Source organism: Mobula birostris, chromosome 3 (assembly GCF_030028105.1).
Source record: "Mobula birostris isolate sMobBir1 chromosome 3, sMobBir1.hap1, whole genome shotgun sequence".
Classification (NCBI taxonomy): domain Eukaryota; kingdom Metazoa; phylum Chordata; class Chondrichthyes; order Myliobatiformes; family Myliobatidae; genus Mobula; species Mobula birostris.
Genome location: NC_092372.1, coordinates 18,196,813 through 18,217,754, shown reverse-complemented (window position 1 = coordinate 18,217,754; position 20,942 = coordinate 18,196,813). Strand labels below are relative to the sequence as shown.

General features: G+C 42.1%; 1 protein-coding gene across 8 annotated transcripts in view; it reads left to right on the top strand.

The window, feature by feature from the left end:
• The first annotated feature begins 281 nt into the window (after positions 1–281).
• Positions 282–20,942, top strand: part of amacr (alpha-methylacyl-CoA racemase) — a 94,768-nt gene continuing 74,107 nt past the window's right edge. For 2 of the 8 annotated variants that reach the window (XM_072252284.1, XM_072252282.1), the window contains exons 1-2: positions 305–371; positions 16,404–16,604. The gene's annotated coding sequence lies outside the window, so the exon portion shown is untranslated. Of the gene's footprint in view, positions 492–511; positions 585–16,403; positions 16,605–20,942 lie in introns of those variants that run through there. The other 6 variants (XM_072252278.1, XM_072252280.1, XM_072252281.1 and 3 more) reach the window with 5 other exon arrangements.

The window sequence follows — 20,942 nt, the reverse complement described above, 5'->3', positions numbered from 1 at the left end:
AATATCTTGTGGTCTTATTCTAAGGCTGTGCCTGCTGATCTTACACTACCTATTATAGGAAGAATCCTCTCCATTGCAAATTTGTGATAGCCATATAAATATTTGGATTTGCTTACTCTGTCAGCTGAAAAATTGCAGTTGACAAACAAGAGGGAATCTGCCGACGCTAGAAACCCAAGCGGTTGACGTTACCTCTCTCCCTTTCCCTCACCAGTGACGTGTCACTCAGGGGCGGGCCTGAACCATCGGGTTCCGTCAGGGCGCATGCGCCTTGGGGGCGGGGCTAGGAGCTGGGTCCGGGACTCGGGAGAGTGATAGTTGCACGGCGGGCGTGTGTTATCTGTTGCTCCGCTTGGTGTCTCCGTTCTGGGGTAAGGAGCAGCGTCTTTACTCCACCTCGTTCCGTCTCTGATTCTTCCGTGTTTGGGATCGGACATTGCCCTGCGAGATCTGTTGCCGTCCGCTGCAGGTGGAGACGGCCTCTTGGCGGGGTGAGCAGTGGTGACCGGTGGGGGGAGTTCTTCACTTCTGCAAGTTCCTCACCTCAGATGGTGGGGTTTTGTTCACCAAGGCAATTAATGAAGGTAGAGTAGCTTTCGGAGTAGGTAATAGGTGTACTGTCACATGTACCAAGATACAGTGAAAAGCTTGTCTGGCATATGGTTCATACAGATCATTGCACAGTGCATTGGGATAGAACATGGTAAAATAATAGCAATGCAGAATAAAGTGTGACAGCTACAGTGGAAATACAGTGCAGCTAATAAAAAACTAGCAAAAGTTTGAGGAAATCTTTGATATATTGGCGTTGGTTAACGATTGTCACATAACAGTGAAACAGTGAAAAACTTGTCAGAGTTATTGAAAACTGCAGCACAGAAACATGACCTTTGGTTCATCTAGTTTGTGCCAAACCGTTTAAATAGTCTACTCCCATCGATCTGTGCCTGAACCATAGCCATAACGCTACCACCCATGTCCCTATCCAAGCTTGCATGCTGTTCATGTACTTTATACTTTATTGTCGCCAAACAATTAATACTAGAGTGTACAATCATCACAGCGATATTTGATTCGGTGCCTTGCACTCCCTGGAGTATAAATCGATAGTAAATATTAAAATTTTAAATTATAAATCATAAATAGAAAATAGAAAACGGAAAGTAAGGTAGTGCAAAAAAACCCAGAGGAAGGTCCAGATATTTGGAGGGTACGGCCCAGATCTGGGTCAGGATCCGTTCAGCAGTCTTATCACAGTTGGAAAGAAGCTGTTCCCAAATCTGGCTGTATGAGTGTTCAACCTCCTGAGCCTTCTCCTGGAGGGAAGAGGGACGAAAAGTATGTTGGCTGGGTGGGTCATGTCGTTGATTACCCTGGCAGCACTGCTCCGACAGCATGCGGTGTAAAGTGAGTCCATGGACGGAAGATTGGTTTGTGTGATGTGCTGGGCTGTGTTCATAATCTTCTGCAGCTTCCTCCGGTCTTGGACAGGACAACTTCCATACCAGGTTGTGATGCACCCTAGAAGAATGCTTTTTACGGTACATCTATAAAAATTAGTGAGGGTTTTAGGGGACAGGCCAAATTTCCTTAGCTTTCTCAGGAAGTAAAGGTGCTGGTGGGCCTTCTTGGCAGTGGACTCTGCTTGGTTGGACCAAGTCAGGCCATTTGTGATATTGACCCCAAGGAACTTAAAGCTTTTGACCTGTTCCAATTGTGCACCGCCGATGTAAATTGGGTCATGCGGTCCACTACTCCTCCTGAAGTCAACAACCAATTCCTTCGTCTTGATGACATTGAGGGATAGGTTATTGTCTTCGCACCATGCCACCAGGTTCTTAATTTCCTCTCTGTACTTAAACTCATCATTACCTGAGATACAGCCTACAATTGTGGTGTCATCAGCAAGCTTGTATATTGAGTTTGATGGAAACTTGGCTACACAATCATGGGTGTACAGTGGGTACAGCAGGGGGCTGAGTACACAGCCTTGTGGGGCACCGGCACTCAGGGTGATTGTAGAAGAGAGCTTGTCCCCTATTTTTATGTGGGTAAATACAGTGCATTGAATTAGGATAAAAACAATGCAGAATAAAGGGTAATCACTACAGGGGAGAGTTCATATCAAGGGTGACTGCAGGGCTAGCAAGGGAAGGAACACCTTTACACCTCCTTTGGTAGAGATGCATTTCTACCCTGTTTGGGGGAGGCAAATGTGATAGAAGTGTTCAAGAACTTCTTGGACAGCAGGGAATAGAAAGATTTAGACATTGTGCAAGTACAGTACAAGGGGTTAGTTTAGTTATGCATTTAATTATTAATTTGCCCAATTTGATGCAGTACTTTGGGCCAAAGAGCATGTTTCTGTGCTGTAATGTGCTAGAATGAGAAAACATGAGTGTTTTCTTACTGTTTTTAAAATTTTAAAATTTCTTGCTGACTTTTTAAAATTTTTAGGTGCTGGAAATCTGAGAAAATTTCAGAAACACTCAGCAGTTATAGCATTTTCCACATGTGCTACCTGGTCTAATTACATAGACATAGACATAGAATAGTACAGCACAGTACAGGCCCTTCGGCCCACAATGTTGTGCCAACCCTCAAACCCTGCCTCCCATATAACCCCCCCACCATAAATTCCTCCATATACCTGTCTAGTAGTCTCTTAAATTTCACTACTGTATCTGTCTCCACCACTGACTCGGGCAGTACATCCCACGTACCAACCACTCTCTGAGTAAAAAACCTTCCTCTAATATCCACCTTGAACTTCCCACCCCTTACCTTAAAGCCATATCCTCTTGTATTGAGCAGTGGTGCCCTGGGGAAGAGGCGCTGTCTAGCCACTCTATCTATTTCTCTTAATATCTTGTATACCTCTATCATGTCTCCTCTCATCCTCCTCCTCTCCAAAGAGTAGAGCCCTAACTCCCTTAATCTCTGATCATAATCCATACTCTCTAAACCAAGCAGCATCCTGGTAAATCTCCTCTGTACCCTTTCCAATGCTTCCACATCCTTCCTATAGTGAGGCGACCAGAACTGGACACAGTACTCCAAGTGTGGCCTAACCAGAGTTTTATAGAGCTGCATCATTACATCGTGACTCTTAAGCTCTATCCCTCAATTTATGAAAGCTAATACCCCATAAGCTTTCTTACCTACCCTATCTACCTGTGAGGCAACTTTCAGGGATTTGTGGACATGTACCCCCAGATCCCTCTGCTCCTCCACACTACCAAGTATCCTGCCATTTACTTTCTACTCTGCCTTGGAGTTTGTCCTTCCAAAGTGTACCACCTCAGACTTCACCGAGTTGAATTCTATCTGCCACTTTTCAGCCCACTTCTGCATCCTATCAATGTCTCTCTGCAACCTTCAACAATCCTGTACACTATCTACAACACCACCAACCTTTGTGTCATCTGCAAACTTGCCAACCCACCCTTCTACCCCCACATTCAGGTCGTTAATAAAAATCATGAAAAGTAGAGGTCCCAGAACTGATCCTTGTGGGACACCACTAGTCACAACCCTCCAATCCGAATGTACTCCCTCCACCACGACCCTCTGCCTTCTGCAGGCAAGCCAATTCTGAATCCACCTGGCCAAACTTCCCTGAATCCCATGCCTTCTGACTTTCTGAATAAGCCTACTGTGTGGAACCTTGTCAAATGCCTTACTAAAATCCATGTAGATCACATCCACTGCACTACCTTCATCTATGTGCCTGGTCACCTCTTCAAAGAACTCTATCAGGCTTGTTAGACACGATCTACCCTTCACAAAGCCATGCTGACTGTCCCTGATCAGACCATGATTCTCTAAATGCTCATAGATCCTATCTCTAAGAATCTTTTCCAACAGCTTTCCCACCACAGACATAAGGCTCTCTGGTCTATAGTTACCCGGACTATCCCTACTACCTGTTTTCGAACAAGGGGACAAGATTTGCCTCCCTCCAATCCTCCGGTACAATTCCCGTGGACAACAAGGACATAAAGATCCTAGCCAGAGGCTCAGCAGTCTCTTCCCTCACCTCGTGGAACAGCCTGGGGAATATTCCATCAGGCCTCGGGGACTTATCTGTCCTAATGTATTTTAACAACTCTCCCTTAATATCAACATGCTCCAGAACATCAACCTTACTCATATTGTCCTCAGCGTCATCAAGTTCCCTCTCATTGGTGAATACCAAAGAGAAGCATTCATTGAGGACCTCACTCACTTCCACAGCCTCCAGGCACATCTTCCCACACTTATCTCTAATCGGTCCCATCTTTACTCCTGTCATCCTTTTGTTCTTCACATAATTGAAGAATGTTTTCCTTTACCCTACTTGCCTTCTCATGCCCCCTTCTTGCTCTTCTCAGCTCCTTCTTAAGCTCCTTTCTTGCTACCCTATATTCCTCAATAGACCCATCTGATCCTTGCTTCCGAAACCTCATGTATGCTGCCTTCTTCCACCTGACCAGATTTTCCACTTCACTTGTCACCCATGGTTCCTTCACTCTACCATTCTTTATCTTCCTCACCCGAACAAATTTATCCCTAACATCCTGCAAGAGATCTCTAAACATTGACCACATGTCCATAGTACATTTCCCTGCAAAAACATCATCCCAATTCACACCCGCAAGTTCTAGCCTTATAGCCTCATAATTTCCCCTTCCCCAATTAAAAATTTTCTTGTCCCCTCTGATTCTATCCTTTTCCATGATAATGCTAAAGGCCAGGGACCGGTCTGTCTCCCGGATGCTCACCCACTGAGAGATCTGTGACCTGACCCGGTTCGTTACCTAATACTAGATCTAGTATGGCATTCCCCCGGGTCGGCCTGTCCACATACTGTGACGGAATCCGTCCTGGACACACTTAACAAACTCTGCCCCATCTAAACCCTTGGAACTAGTCAGGTGGCAATCAATATTAGGGAAGTTAAAGTCACCCATGATAACAACCCTGTTATTTTTGCACCTTTCCAAAATCTGCATCCCAATCTGCTCCTCAGTATCTCTGCTGCTACCAGGGGGCCGATAGAATACTCCCAATAGAGTAACTGCTCCCTTCCTGTTCCTGACTTCCACCCATACTGACTCAAAAGAGGATTCTGCTACATTACCCCCCCCCCTTTCTGTACCTGTGATAGTATCCCTGACTAGTAATGCCGCCCCTCCTCCCCTCCCCATCCCTTTTAAAGCACTGAAATCTAGGAATATTGAGAATCCATTCCTGCCCTGGTGCCAGCCAAGTCTCTGTAATAACCACTACATCATAATTCCATGTATGTATCCAAGCTCTCAGTTCATCACCTTTGTTCCTGATGCTTCTTGCATTGAAGTACATGCAATTTACCCCTTCTACCTTACTACCTTTACACCCTTTATTCTTTTTCTCTTTCCTCAAAGCCTCTCTATATGTTAGATCTGGCTTTACTCCATGTACTTCTTTAACCGCTCTATCGCTCTGGGTCCCATCCCCCTTGCAAATTAGTTTAAGCCCTCCCGAACCACACTAGCAAACCTACCTGCAAGGATATTGCTCCCCCTCGTGTGCAGGTGCAACCCACCCAAACTGTACAGGTCCCACCTTCCCCAGAAGAGATCTCAATGATCCAAAAATCTGAAACCCTGCCCCCTGCAACAGCTCCTCAGCCACGCATTCAACTGCCATCTCCTCCAATTCTTACCATCTCTGTCACGTAGCACTGGCAGCAATCCTGAGAACACCACCCTTGAGGTCCTGTTCTTCAGCCTTCTGCCTAGTTCCCCAAACTCACACTTCAGGATCTCATCCCTCTTCCTGCCTATGTCGTTGGTGCCAACGTGTATCACAACTTCTGGTTGCTTTCCCTCTCGTACCAGGATGTCGTGCACCCAGTCAGAGACATCCCGGACCCTGGCACCCGGGAGGCAGCAAACCATGCGGGTGTCCTTCTCACGTCCACAAAATCTCCTGTCTACTCCCCTGACTATAGAATCTCCAATGACGACAGCTCTCCTCTTCTCCGTCCCACCCTTCTGCACCACAGGGTCAGACTCAGTGCCGGAGGCCCTGCCACCGTGGCTCCCCGCCAACAGTATCCAGGACAGTAAACTTATTATTCAGGGGAATGGCTACATGGGTGCTCTGCACTACCTGTCTACTCGCCTTCGCTTTCCTGTCTCTGACTGTCACCCAACGACCTGCTTCTGGCAGCCTAGGTGTGACTACCTGCCTGTAGCTCTCATCTATGACTGCCTCATTCTCCCTTACGAGTCGAAGGTCATCCAGCTGCTGCTCCAGATTCATAACATGGTCTTCCAGATCGCCCATTTCCATAGAATTACTTAGAGCATTTCCTGTTTTCATTTCTTTCGCGCAGATACAGATGCTGAGTATTTCTAGACCATATTTAGTTAGGATTTCCAGCAATCACATAAAGGTTCAAGGGTCGAAGGTTCACTTGCAAACACAGGTTGACAGGCTGCTGAGGAAAGTGCATGGTGTATATCAGCTAAGGTGCTGACTATAAGAATTGAGGTGTTAAGTTACAGTTGTAAATAATGGTTAGGCTCATGTGCAGTTCACATGCTTGTGCACTCTTGGAAGAACGTGGTTAAGTAGAGAAGACACAGAGAAACCATGACAAAGATTTTACCCAGATTGCAGAGATTAGACAGAGTAGGCTTGTTTTCCTTGCAGCAATGAAGGCTGAGATGAGATAATAGAGGTATAGTACTGGTAGAAGTCTTAGGCACATCTATAGGGTGCCTAATACTTCTGCACAGTTCGCTAGTAATTTTATGTATTACAAATTTCATGATGGGAGTGATGGTAAACCTGATTCTGATATGGGTCTCTATTGTGGACTGAGAGTGGGAAGGGGGCAAGGAGGGGCGAGGCATGGTTGGGAAAAGGGGAAGGGGGAGGGGAGGGAGTGGGAAGCATCAGAGAGACATTCTGTAATGATCAATAAAACCAAATGTTTGGAATCAAATGACATTGCCTGGTGTCTCAGGGTTGGGTGTGTCTGCACTTGCACCACCCCCTGTCCCTGGCACTGCTCCTCTGCTACCCGCCCCTCACCATTCCCAACATCCTTTGCTTCTGCAGATATGCAAACTCGCTCTCTGCTTCACATTGACAAATACAGTGCTGTGTAAAAGTCTTAGGCACACTCGCTATGTATATGTGCCTAAGATTTTTGCATGCTATTGGGTTTACAGTTATGCAAGGCATAGATTTACATGAGCACCATTGAAAGTGTCCTGACCAGATGCATAATCATCCGATATGGGAAATAGTAAAGCATTTAACTGCAAGACCCTACAAAGGATTATGAAGATGGTTTAGAGGATCATCAAGGACTCTCTTCCACCCATCGAGATAGTTATCTGGAGTGCAATGTACATGACCCTTAGCAATGTCAACCATCTCTCCCATCTGTCCTACAATCTCCTTGAGACCCCTTACCACCAGGCAGGAGGTACCATAGCATTTGGTCACCAAATTTGAGGAGGGACATTCTTGCTATTGAGGGAGTGCAGCATAGGTTCACAAGGTTAATTCCTGGGATGGCGGGACTGTCATATGTTGAAAGATTGGAGCGACTGGGCTTGTATATTCTGCAATTTAGAAGGATGAGAGGGGATCTGATTGAAACATATAAGATTATTCAGGGGTTGGACACGCTGGAGGCAGGAAGCATGTTCCCGCTGATGGGTGAGTCCAGAACCAGGGGCAACAGTTTAAAAATAAGGGGTAGGCCATTTAGAACGGAGCTGAGGAAAAACTTTTTCACCCAGAGAGTGGTGGTTATATGGAATGCTCTGCCTCAGAAGGCAGTGGAGGCCAAGTCTCTGGATGCTTTCAAGAAAGAGATGGATGGAGCTCTTAACGATAGTGGAATCAAAAGTTATGGGGCTAAGGCAGGAACTGGATTCTGATTGTGGATGATCAGCCATGATCACAGTGAATGGCGGTGCTGGCTCGAAGGGCCAAATGGCCTACTCCTGCACCTACTGTCTATTGTCTATTGTCATGGACTGCTAGATGGGAAACACTTCTTCTCCCAATCTGTGAGACTATTGAACTCCCTACCACCACCCGGGTCACGTCATTTATGAAGTGCCAGTGATGTTAAATTGTTTTTGTTTGCTTGTGTTGTAAATGAACCTTATGTTCTAAATGTCAGTCTTCTGGAATATATTTATTATTTTTATCTATTTGTGGTAATATTACTGTATTGTATGTGAGTTATAGGTACTGTATTGTGCACCTTGGTTCAGAGGAGCATTGTTCCATTTGGTCTATAGTGGATTATATATAGTAGATTGTGGTTAATTGGGACAAGTACATTTTGGTCTATAGTGGATTATATATAGTAGATTGTGGTTAATTGGGACAAGTACATTTTGGCCCAGTTAAGCTGCAGTACTATAAACTGTGTATTAGTTCTTAATAGTTATCAACAGAGGAATTCATCAGCATCACATTTCTTTGATTGTAAATGATCAAATTCAGCGCCGGCACCTGGTGAACAGCCTTCATACAATGCTTTTGACGACTGCATCCTGCAAATCTTCATCTCATTGTAACATTCAAGATCATTGTCGATACCTTGAAATTCTTCATAGTTTCTAACTTGTTGAAAGAGTGAAATTGTTCCGTTTTCACTTGTGGCTATTTCTGGCATAGAACTTAGAACATAGAATACTACAGCACAGTACAGGCCCTTCAGCCCACAATGTTGTGCCGACCCTCAAACCCTGCCTCCCATATAACCCCTCACCTTAAATTCCTCCATATACCTGTCTAGTAGTCTCTTAAACTTCACTATTGTATCTGCCTCCACTACTGACTGAGGCAGTGCATTCCACGCACCAACCACTCTCTGAGTAAAAAACCTTCCTCTGATATCCCCTTTGAGCTTCCCACCCCTTACCTTAAAGCCATGTCCTCTTGTATTGAGCAGTGGTGCCCTGGGGAAGAGGCGCTGGCTATCCAGTCTATCTATTCTTCTTATTATCTTGTACACCTCTATCATGTCTCCTCTCATCCTCTTTCTCTCCAAAGAGTAAAGCCCTAGCTCCCTTAATCTCTGATCACAATGTATACTCTCTAAACCAGGCAGCATCCTGGTAAATCTCCTCTGTACCCTTTCCAATGCTTCCACATCCTTCCTATAGTGAGGTGACCAGAACTGGACACAGTACTCCAAGTGGGATCTAACCAGACTTTTATAGAGCTGCATTATTACATCGCGACTCTTAAACTCTATCCCTTGACTTATGAAAGCTAACACCCCATAAGCTTTCTTAACTACCCTATCCACCTGTGAGGCAACTTTCAGGGATCTGTGGACATGTACCCCCAGATCCCTCTGCTCCTCCACACTACCAAGTATCCTGCATTTACTTTGTACTCTGCCTTGGAGTTTGTCCTTCCAAAGTGTACCACCTCAGACTTCTCCGGGTTGAACTCCGTCTGCCACTTCTCAGCCCATTTCTGCATCCTATCAATGTCTCTCTGCAATCTTTGACAATCCTCTACCCTATCTACAACACCACCAACCTTTGTGTCATCTGCAAACTTGCCAACCCACCCTTCTACCCCCACATCCAGGTCGTTAATAAAAATCACGAAAAGTAGGGGTCCCAAAGCAGATCCTTGTGGGACACCACTAGTCACAATCCTCCAATCTGAATGTACTCCCTCCACCACGACCCTCTGCCTTCTGCAGGCAAGCCAATTCTGAATCCACCTGGCCAAACTTCCCTGGATCCCATGCCTTCTGACTTTCTGAATAAGCCTACCATGTGGAACCTTGTCAAATACCTTACTAAAATCCATATAGATCACATCCACTGCACTACCCTCATCTATATGCCTGGTCACCGCCTCAAAGAACTCTTATCAGGCCTGTTAGACATGATCTGCCCTTCACAAAGCCATGCTGACTGCTCCTGATCAGACCATGATTCTCTAAATGCCCAGAGGTCCTATCTCTAAGAAGCTTTTCCAACAGCTTTCCCACCACAGACGTAAGGCTCACTGCTCTGTAATTACCCGGACTATCCCTACTACCTTTTTTGAATTAGGGGACAACATTCGCCTCCCTCCAATCCTCCGGTACAATTCCCGTGGACAACGAGGACATAAAGATCCTAGCCAGAGGCTCAGCAATCTCTTCCCTCGCCTCGTGCAGCACCCTGGGGAATATTCCGTCAGGCCCCGGGGAATTATCCTTCCTAATGTATTTTAACAACTCCAACACCTCCTCTCCCTTAATATCAACAAGCTCCAGAACATCAACCTCACTCATATTGTCCTCACCATCAAGTTCCCTCTCATTGGTGAATACCAAAGAGAAGTATTCATTGAGGACCTCGCTCACTTTCACAGCCTCCAGGCACATCTTCCCACCTTTATCTCTAATCCGTCCTACCTTCACTCCTGTCATCCTTTTTTTTTCACATAATTGAAGAATACCTTGGAGTTTTCCTTTACCCTACTTGCCAAGGCCTTCTCATGCCCCATTCTTGCTCTTCTCTGCCCTTTCTTGAGCTCCTTTCTTGCTTCCCTATATTCCTCAATAGACCCATCTGATCCTTGCTTCCTAAACCTCACGTATGCTGTCTTCTTCCACCTGACTAGATTTTCCACCTCACTTGTCACCCATGGTTCCTTCACCCTACCATTCTTTATTTTTCTTACCGGGACAAATTTATCCCTAACATCCTGCAGGAGATCTCTAAACATCGACTACATGTCGATAGTACATATCCCTGCAAAAACATCATCCCAATTCACACCTGCAAGTTCTAGCCTTATAGCCTATAATTTGCCCTTCCCCAATTAAAAATTTTCCTGTCCTCACTGATTCTATCCTTTTCCATGATAATGCTAAAGGCCAGGGAGCGGTGGTCACTGTCCCCCAGATGCTCACCCACTGAGAGAGCTGTGACCTGACCCGGTTCGTTACCTAATACTAGATCTAGTATGACATTCCCCCTAGTTGGCCTGTGCACATACTGTGACAGGAATCCGTCCTGGACACACTTAACAAACTCTGCCCCATCTAAACCCTTGGAACTAATCAGGTGCCAATCAATATTAGGGAAGTTAAAGTCACCCATGATAACAACCCTGTTATTTTTGCACCTTTCCAAAATCTGCCTCCCAATCTGCTCCTCTGTATCTCTACCAGGGGGCCTATAGAATACCCCCAATAGAGTAACTGCTCCCTTCCTGTTCCTGACTTCCACCCATACTGACTTAAAAGAGGTTCCTGCTACATTACCCACCCTTTCTGTAGCTGTAATAGTATCCTTGAACAGTAATGCCACCCCTCCTCCCCTTTTTCCACCATCTCTATCCCTTTTAAAGCACTGAAATCCAGGAATATTGAGAATCCATTCCTGCCCTGGTGCCAGCCAAGTCTCTGTAATGGCCACTACATCATAATTCCACGTATGTATCCAAGCTCTCAGTTCATCACCTTTGTTCCTGATGCTTCTTGCATTGAGGTACACACACTTCAGCCCTTCTACCTTACTGTCTTTACACCGTTTATTCTGCTTCTCTTTTCTCAAAGCCTCTCTGTATGTTAGATCTGGCTTTACTCCATGCACTTCTTTCACTGCTGTATCGCTCTGGGTCCCATCCCCCTTGCAAATTAGTTTAAACGCTCCCGAACCATGCTAGCAAACCTTCCTGCAAGGATATTGCTCCCCCTTGAGTTCAGGTGCAAGCCATCCAATCTATACAGGTCCCACCTTCCCCAGAAGAGATCCCAATGGTCCAAAAATCTAAAACCCTGCTCCTTGCACCAACTCCTCAACCATGCGTTCAACTGCCATCTCCTCCAATTCTTACCATCACTGTTACGTAGCACTGGCAGCAATCCTGAGAACGCCACCCTTGAGGTCCTGTTCTTCAGCCTTCTGCCTAGTTCCTGAAACTCATACTTCAGGACCTCATCCCTCTTCCTGCCTATGTCGTTGGTCCCTACATGTACCACGACTTCTGGTTGCTTTCCCTCTCGTACCAGGACGTCGTGCACCCGGTCAGAGACATCCTGGACCCTGGCACCCGGGAGGCAACAAACCACGCGAGTGTCCTTCTCATCCACAAAATCTCCTGTCTGCTCCCCTGACTATAGAATCTCCAATGACGACAGCTCTCCTCTTCTCCGTCCCACCCTTCTGCACCACCGGGTCAGACTCAGTGCCAGAGGCCCTGCCACCGTGGCTCACACCTGGTCGGTCGTTCCCACCAACAGTATCCAGGATGGTAAACTTATTATTCAGGGGAATGGCTACATGGGTGCTCTGCACTACCTGTCTGCTCACCTTCGCTTTCCCCGCTCTGACTGTCACCCAATGACCTGCTTCTGGCAGCCTAAGTGTGACTACCTGCCTGTAGCTCTCATCTATGACTGCCTCATTCTCCCTTATGAGTGGAAGGTCATCCAGGTGCTGCTCCAAATTCCTTACACGGTCTTCCAGATCATCCAGCCGTATGCACTAATGGCAGATGTGACTCTGCGGAATAGGGGCGTTCCCCCAAGACTGCCACATCTCACATGAGAGGCACATCACCATCTCAGGAGGCATTGTAAAGGCTAACCACAAGCAAGCTTGTCCTCCGCCTCTTCTCCACATGTCCAAGCTGGAATGCTTGAAATCACTGAGGAAAACCATTCTGAATTGTCTTACTGCTATTTCTCATCAGAGTCAGAAATCACTGATTTTTGAACACAAACACCTGCAACTAACGCTATTTGAAAACTGTTCGCTTGAAGCTCTGTGTTGTTTCTAACGGCCATGCAAGTACACATCACTAACTCTAGTTGGAAACTGTCTGGCAATAGTCTTCTATTGATGATCCTGTTGTACAGCTACAGATTGGCAGGTATGATATTGTGGCCATCACTGAGACCTGGCTAAAAGATGCATGTCTCTGGGAGCTGAACGTCCAAGGATACACGGTATATTGGAAGGATAGGAAGGTAGGCAGAGGGGGAGGCGTGGCTTTATTGGTAAGAAATGATATTAAATCATTAGAAAGAGGTGATATAGGATCGGAAGGTGCAGAATCTTTATGGGTTGAGCTAAGAAATAGCAGGGGGAAAAGGACCCTGATGGCAGTTATATACAGGCCTCCAAACAGCTGCAGGGATGTGGACTACAAATTACAACTGGAAATAGAAAAGGCTTGTCAGAAGGGCAGTTTTATGATAATTGTGGGGGATTTTAACATGCGAGTAGATTGGGAAAATCAGGTCAGCACTGGATCTCAAGAGAGAGAATTTGTAGAATGTCTGCGAGATGGCTTTTTAGAACAGCTTGTTGTTGAGCCTACTAGGGGATTGGCTGTACTGGATTGGGTATTGTGTAATGAACCAGATGTGATTGGAGAGATTGAGGTGAAGGAACCCTTAGGAGGCAGTGATCATAACATGATTGAGTTCACTGTGAAATTAGAAAAAGAGAAACCGAAATCTGATGTGTCGGTATTTCAGTGGAGTAAAGGAAATTACAGTGGCATGAGAGAGGAACTGGCCAAAGTTGACTGGAAAGGGACACTGGCGGGAAAGACAGCAGAGCAGCAGTGGCTGGAGTTTATGCGAGAAATGAGGAATGTGCAAGACAGGTATATTCCAAAAAAGAAGAAATTTTCGAGTGGAAAAAAGATGCAACCGTGGTTGACAAGAGAAGTCAAAGCCAAAGTTAACGCAAAAGAGAGGGTATACAAGGAAGCAAAAATTAGTGGGAAGAGAGAGGATTGGGAAGTTTTTAAAACCTTACAAAAGGAAACCAAGAAGGGAGATTCCGCAGGGAGCGCTCATGGAGTGAGGTCGTCTCTCTGGCTTCGCTCCATTCCCGTTATCCTTTTTAACCTATGATCTCCTTGATCTAATCAACTTTAAGTACACCAGAAGACTTACTTTATCTCTCTGAATTACCGATTAATTGACTTCCTTTTGTCAATCGCAACTTTTGAGCTTAAAGAAATGAGTACGAGATCTAAAACCAAAGATGGGAAAGACGCTGATGGGAACGGAGGAAAGAAGAAAGGTGACTCTAAACCAACAGAATTAACTTATGAAGTTATGGTGAAGTGTTTGGAGGAAATGTTTGAGCAGCATCGGATAAAATTATCTGAAAGTTTAACTGCTCAATTTGAACAACATCGTCAAAGCCTCAATGAAGCTTTAAAATCAATCACGGAATCTTTGAAATTCCTGAATGCTGATGTTCAAAAACACGATGCAAAAATTTCTGAGCTGGATACTAAATCTCAGAAGACGGATACAAAAGTTGAGATCTTAGAGAAGAATCTAGCTTCGACTACTAAACAGCTCCAACAACTTAAATCCAAAGTTATTGATCTTGAGAATCGATCGAGAAGACAAAATTTACGTTTAATTGGCTTACCCGAGGACGTTGAGGTTGGGGATCCTGTAATATTCTTTGCTCAACTTTTAAAGGATTCGTTCGGTTCAGTTTTTCCCAACGATCCTCCATTACTCGACCGCGCCCATCGTATACCATGGGTAAAGTCGGCAGCGGCTGTTTCCAAACCCAGACCAGTTATTCTTCGTTTCCATTACGTTAATGTTAAAGAACAACTTCTCCAGATCGCTCGTCGACAAGGGATGATCAAGTATCGTCAGCATTCCTTCAGGATAGTTCAAGACTACAGTCCCAAAGTGATGAAGGAACGACTGACTTTTAAACCTTTAATGTCGGAATGCTATCAAAAAAATCTCAAACCGGCACTACTGTATCCTGCACGACTCAGAATCTCTCTTCCCGATGGAAATTGTCGTGTCTTTCATTCTACAACTACCGCTCGAAGCTTTTTGGATGATAATTTCCCATCTGATACAGACACCCTCTCTTAGTCTGTGTTTGGTGCTTTCAGCACCAATTTTTTTTCTCTCTGGTTTTTTTTCTTCAAAATAAACCTTCTACTACTGTGCGATGAAGGTTTTTTATAAGTTTAAGATTTTTGTTCTTTGGTTATTACTATAGTGATTACGCTAGAATTTATATGGAATATTTATCTTCTGTGAATAGCATCACTTTCCCTTAGTTAACCTTTTGTTTAAATCTATCCTTTTTTGTTATTACTAATGATCCGATCTGACGGTCATTTGTAGTTATATGCTTCCTATTTTTGATTTTTGCATAATTAAAATGGCGACTTGTCTTTCTTTTTCTATAATTTTTGTTTTTTTTTCGGGACGCCATGTTCTTATGCTTTTTCTTCCCATAATCCATTTTTCTTATTTTGGAAGCGTTTTTTTACTCGTTTATAATTAACTAATTATATGCACTGATACTGGTTTCTTTTATTTTATATATTTTAGTAATTTTTACTATGGAGACTAATTTACAATACTGTTTATTTTTCACTTATATTAGTCTTCGGGAGGTCACTTATTTAACATATATTTTTGGAGTTGCCCCCTGCAGAAATGGGGTTAAAGTTAGTATTAGTTAGTGCTTTCTTCAGCCTTCTTTGTCTCAGTTCGGGTTTCTACTTGGAGTTAGGGGAGGGGGTTGTCTTTTTCTTCTTTAATTTTTTCTATTGAGCTGATTCAGAACTACAAAGATGTCCCCAGTGTCGAGATTTCCGGTTCCTCTCTAATCATGTATTCCTCTTCCGATTTCATGAGCTCACATTATGGTTAACCCCTTACTTACCAAAGGGTTAATTTTTAGTTATGGCTCATTCTATTAATTTTGTCTCTTGGAATACAAATGGTTTAAACCATCCAATAAAACGGAAAAAGATTTTCAAAATATTCCAAAGACTGAATGCTCATATTATCTTTGCTCAAGAGACTCATGTAAGGAAAGAGGACAGTCAACGCTTCATTAAGTTTTGGAAAGAGCAACAATACCACTCAAATGCTCAAGCCAAAATTAAAGGCGTTTCAATTTTTATTGATCCCTCAATTACATTCATTCATCAAGACATTATTTCAGATCCTAATGGCAGATTTCTGTTAATTACGGGGGTACTTTTTAATAAAAAGGTCGCTATGGTTAATGTTTACGCTCCGAATGTGGATTATCCTGAATTCTTTAAACATTTACTCACTTCCCTTCCTAATTTAAACGAGTATATGTTGATAATGGGCGGTGATTTTAATTTATGTTTGAATCCCATGTTGGATAGATCCACAAGTAGTCCGGCTTTACCGAATAAGTCGGCTACTATTATTAACTCTTTTATGTTGGATGCTGGGATTTCAGAAATTTGGAGATTTCTACATCCAAATGATAAGGAATTCTCCTTTTTTTCACATGTACACCGTTCTTTTTCCCGAATTGATTATTTCCTGATTGACTCTCGTTTGATTCCATATGTAGTTGATCGTAATTATGACATTATTGCTATTTCAGATCATGCTCCATTGAAACTTCCCATCAAGTTAATGGATACCTTTTGTACTACCAGACAATGGCGATTTAACCCTATTTTGCTCCAAGATCAGGACTTTGTCAAATTTATAAAGGAGCAGATTGATTTCTTCTTTTCAACTAATACTACAGATGAAGTTTCCAACGGAACTGTTTGGGACGCCTTTAAAGCTTATATCCGTGGTTAGATTATTTCCTATTCGGCTGGTTTGAAAAGACGTATTAACAATGAAATACTTCTGCTGGTTGATAAAATTAAAGTAGTCGATAAAAAATATGCTATTTCTCCTAGCAAGGAGCTGTACAAACACAGAGTTGAACTCCAATTGGAACATAGCTTATTATTAACATCCTTGATCGAAAATCAATTAATGAGAACTAGAAGTGATTTTTATATTCATAGTGATAAATCGGGTAAATTACTGGCTAACCAATTGAAATTTGATTCGGTTAAACGTCAAATTACTAAGATCCGCAAACAGGATGATACTTTCACAGTTGATCATGTTGGGATAAACCAAACCTTTCAAGAATTTTATACCTCTTTATACCACTCTGATTTTCCTCATGATTCTAATTTTATGCATAATTTTTTAAGTAAATTGAGTTTTCCGAAACTATCTCCCGAAGATTGCCTATCATTAGAAACTTCCATTTCAGAGGAAGAAATAATAACTGCAATCTCATCATTAAATTCCGGTAAAGCACCCGGTCCCGATGGGTTTACAGTGGAATTTTAAAAATTTTTTTCCTCCATTCTTTCTTCTAAGTTGTCTAGAATATTTAAGGAAGCAATTAGTTTAGGTAAATTACCACAATCGTTTTATGAAGCCTCTATTTCCTTAATTCTTAAAAAGAATAAAGATCCTACGGATTGTGCATCCTACAGACCGATATCTCTTCTGAATGTAGATTCAAAAATTTTTTCAAAAATTCTAGCTACTAGACTGGAGAAGGTGTTACCTCAAATTATTTCCATGGATCAAACCGGATTTATTAAAAATTGCTATTCATCTTTTAATATTAGGAGGTTAATGAATATTGTTTATACCCCCTCACTTACTACCCCGGAATGTATTATCTCATTAGATGCTGAGAAAGCCTTTGACAGAGTTGAATGGCCTTATTTATTTAATGTTCTTGAGAAATTTAATTTTAATTTGACATTTATATCTTGGATTAAATTGTTATATTACTCGCCGGTAGCCTCGGTTTGTACAAATAATTATAGATCTCGTTTTTTTCGTCTTTTTCGCGGTACTAGGCAAGGTTGCCCTCTTAGTCCTTTACTATTTAATATTGCTCTTGAACCTTTAGCAATTGCTATCCGTGACTCGCCAAATATTGTTGGTATTACCCGTGGAAATGAAATACATAAACTATCATTATATGCAGATGATTTGTTGTTATATATCTCTAACCCGGAGAAGTCAATTCCTGCTATCTTAGATCTGTTAGCTCAATTTAGTAACTTTTCTGGTTACAAATTGAATCTTAGTAAGAGTGAATTATTCCCTTTAAATAAGCATGTACCTATTTATGGACGTTTACTATTTAAATTGGTTACTGATTCATTTATATACTTAGGGATAAGAATTACCAAAAAATATAAAGATTTATGTAAAGCTAATTTTTTACCTTTAATTGATCAGATTAAACTTTTATTTACCAAATGGTCCCCAATCTCTTTGTCTTTGATTGGTCGGATTAATGCTATTAAGATGATCATTTTGCCTAAATTTTTGTATATATTTCAATCGGTTCCAATTTTTATCCCAAAATCTTTTTTTGATAACGTAGATTCAAAAATTTCCTCATATATTTGGCAGAATAAAAATCCTAGGTTAGGTAAAAGATATTTACAGAAATCCAAGAAGGAGGGGGGACTTGCCCTCCCAAATTTTAGATTCTATTATTGGGCAATTAATATTCGATATTTAAAATTCTGGCTACAAGATTTGGACGCATTTTTAAACCCTCATTGGGTAAATCTTGAATCTAATTCATTACAAGGGTTTTCCTTGTGTTCGGTTTTAGGAACTTTACTTCCTTTTACTTCTTTTAAATCATATAAACAAATGAATAACCCAATAGTTAAACATACTTTACGTATATGGTTTCAATTCCGAAGATTTTTTGGGTTTAATCAATTCATTCTAGCAAGTCCCATTATATCAAATTTTCTTTTTCAACCTTCCACGATGGATCAAGCTTACTTTGATTGGAAAACCGAAGGTATAATATCTTTTCGTGATTTATTCTTGGATAACTGTTTTATGTCTTTTGATCAACTCTCTAATAAATATAACTTACCCAGATCTCACTTTTTTAGATATCTACAGATTAGAAACTTTTTAATTACTGTCTCTCCTAATTTTCCACACCCACATCCAGTGGACACTTTGGAAAAAATCTTAGACTTAAATCTTTCTCAGAAAGGTGTAATAGCAATTATATATAATATAATTATGAATTTATGTCCTGATGCCTCTAATAAAATTAAAGCTGACTGGGAAAGAGAACTTGAGATTAATATACCGACTGAAAAATGGGAAAAAATTCTTCAGTTGGTGAATTCATCCTCTGTATGTGCTAAGCATAGGTTGATACAGTTTAAAGTAGTCCACAGGGCTCATATGTCCAAAGATAAACTATCTCGTTATTACTCTTATATTAATCCAATATGTGACAGATGCCAGTCTGAGATTGCTTCTTTAACTCACATGTTTTGATCATGTCCCTTGTTGGAGAAATATTGGAAAGATATTTTTGATATTATTTCAACGGCCCTAAATATAGACTTACAACCTCATCCAATTACTGCTATCTTTGGACTACCAATGATAGACTCAAATAATTTAACCTCTTTATCACGAAGGATGATTGCATTTCTTACTTTAATAGCTAGAAGGTCCATTTTGTTGAATTGGAAAGAGATCAACGCTCCTACTGTATTTCATTGGTTTTCACAAACTATGGTGTGTTTGAATCTGGAGAAAATTAGAAGTGCAGTTTATGACCTTTCTATTAAGTTTGAAAAAATTTGGAGGCCATTTATTCAGCATTTTCATTTGATGTAATTTGATCATTTCCAAACTTGTTTTATTTCTCTGTACTGTTGTTGGAGGGGAATGGAATCGTCGACACTGAGGTTTTCTTCTTTTCCATTTTTAAGTTGTTAGTTTTGCCCAAGTCTTTTAGTTTAGTTTAGTTGTTTTTTTTTCTTTTGGGATGGGTTTTTTTTTCTCTTTTTCTTTCTTTTTCCTTTTTTTTTGCTTTATATTATCTGTGATCAGTTCTACATGTATGGGAGTTTTGGTAATTTCCACTATTTGGTTTTGCAATTACTCTTTTTTTTTAAATGTAACAATGCATCTCATATTATCTGTATTATTGCTATGTTTTGTTTCTATATTTTGAAATTAATAAAAAGATTGAAAGGAAACCAAGAAGGTCATTAAGAGAGAAAAGATTAACTATGAAAGGAAGCTAGCAAATAATATCAAAGAGGATACTAAAAACTTTTTCAAGTATATAAAGAGTAAAAGACAGGTGAGAGTAGATATAGGACCGATAGAAAATGATGCTGGAGAAATTGTAATGGGAGATGAGATGGCAGAGGAACTGAACAAGTATTTTGCATCAGTCTTCACTGAGGAAGACAGCAGTATACTGGACACTCAAGGGTGGCAGGGAAGAGAAGTGTGCGCAGTCACAATTACGACAGAGAAAGTAATCAGGAAGCTGAATAGGCTAAAGGTAGATAAATCTCCTGGACCAGATGGAATGCACCCTCATGTTCTGAAGGAGATAGCTGTGGAGATTGCGGAGGCATTAGCGATGATCTTTCAAAAGTCGATAGATTCTGGCATGGTTCCGGAGGACTGGAAGATTGCAAATGTCACTCCGCTATTTAAGAAGGGGGCAAGGAAGCAAAAATGAAATTATAGACCTGTTAGCTTGACATCCGTGGTTGGGAAGTTGTTGGAGTCAATTGTCAAGGATGAGGTTACAGGGTACCTGGAGGCATATGACAAGATAGGTAGAACTCAGCATGGATTCCTTAAAGGAAAATCCTGCCTGACAAACCTATTACAATTTTTTGAGGAAATTACCAGTAGGCTAGACAAGGGAGGTGCAGTGGATGTTGTATATTTGGATTTTCAGTAGGCCTTTGACAAGGTGCCACACATGAGGCTACTTAACAAGATAAGAGCCCATGGAATTACGGGAAAGTTACATACGTGGATAGAGCGTTGGCTGATTGGCAGGAAACAGAGAGTGGGAATAAAGGGATCCTATTCTGGTTGGCTGCCGGTTACCAGTGGTGTTCCGCAGGGATCAGTGTTGGGGCCGCTTCTTTTTACATTGTACATCAACGATTTAGATTATGGAATAGATGGCTTTGTGGCTAAGTTTGCTGACGATACGAAGATAGGTGGAGGGGCCGGTAGTGCTGAGGAAACAGAGAGTCTGCAGAGAGACTTGGATAGATTGGAAGAATGGGCAGAGAAGTGGCAA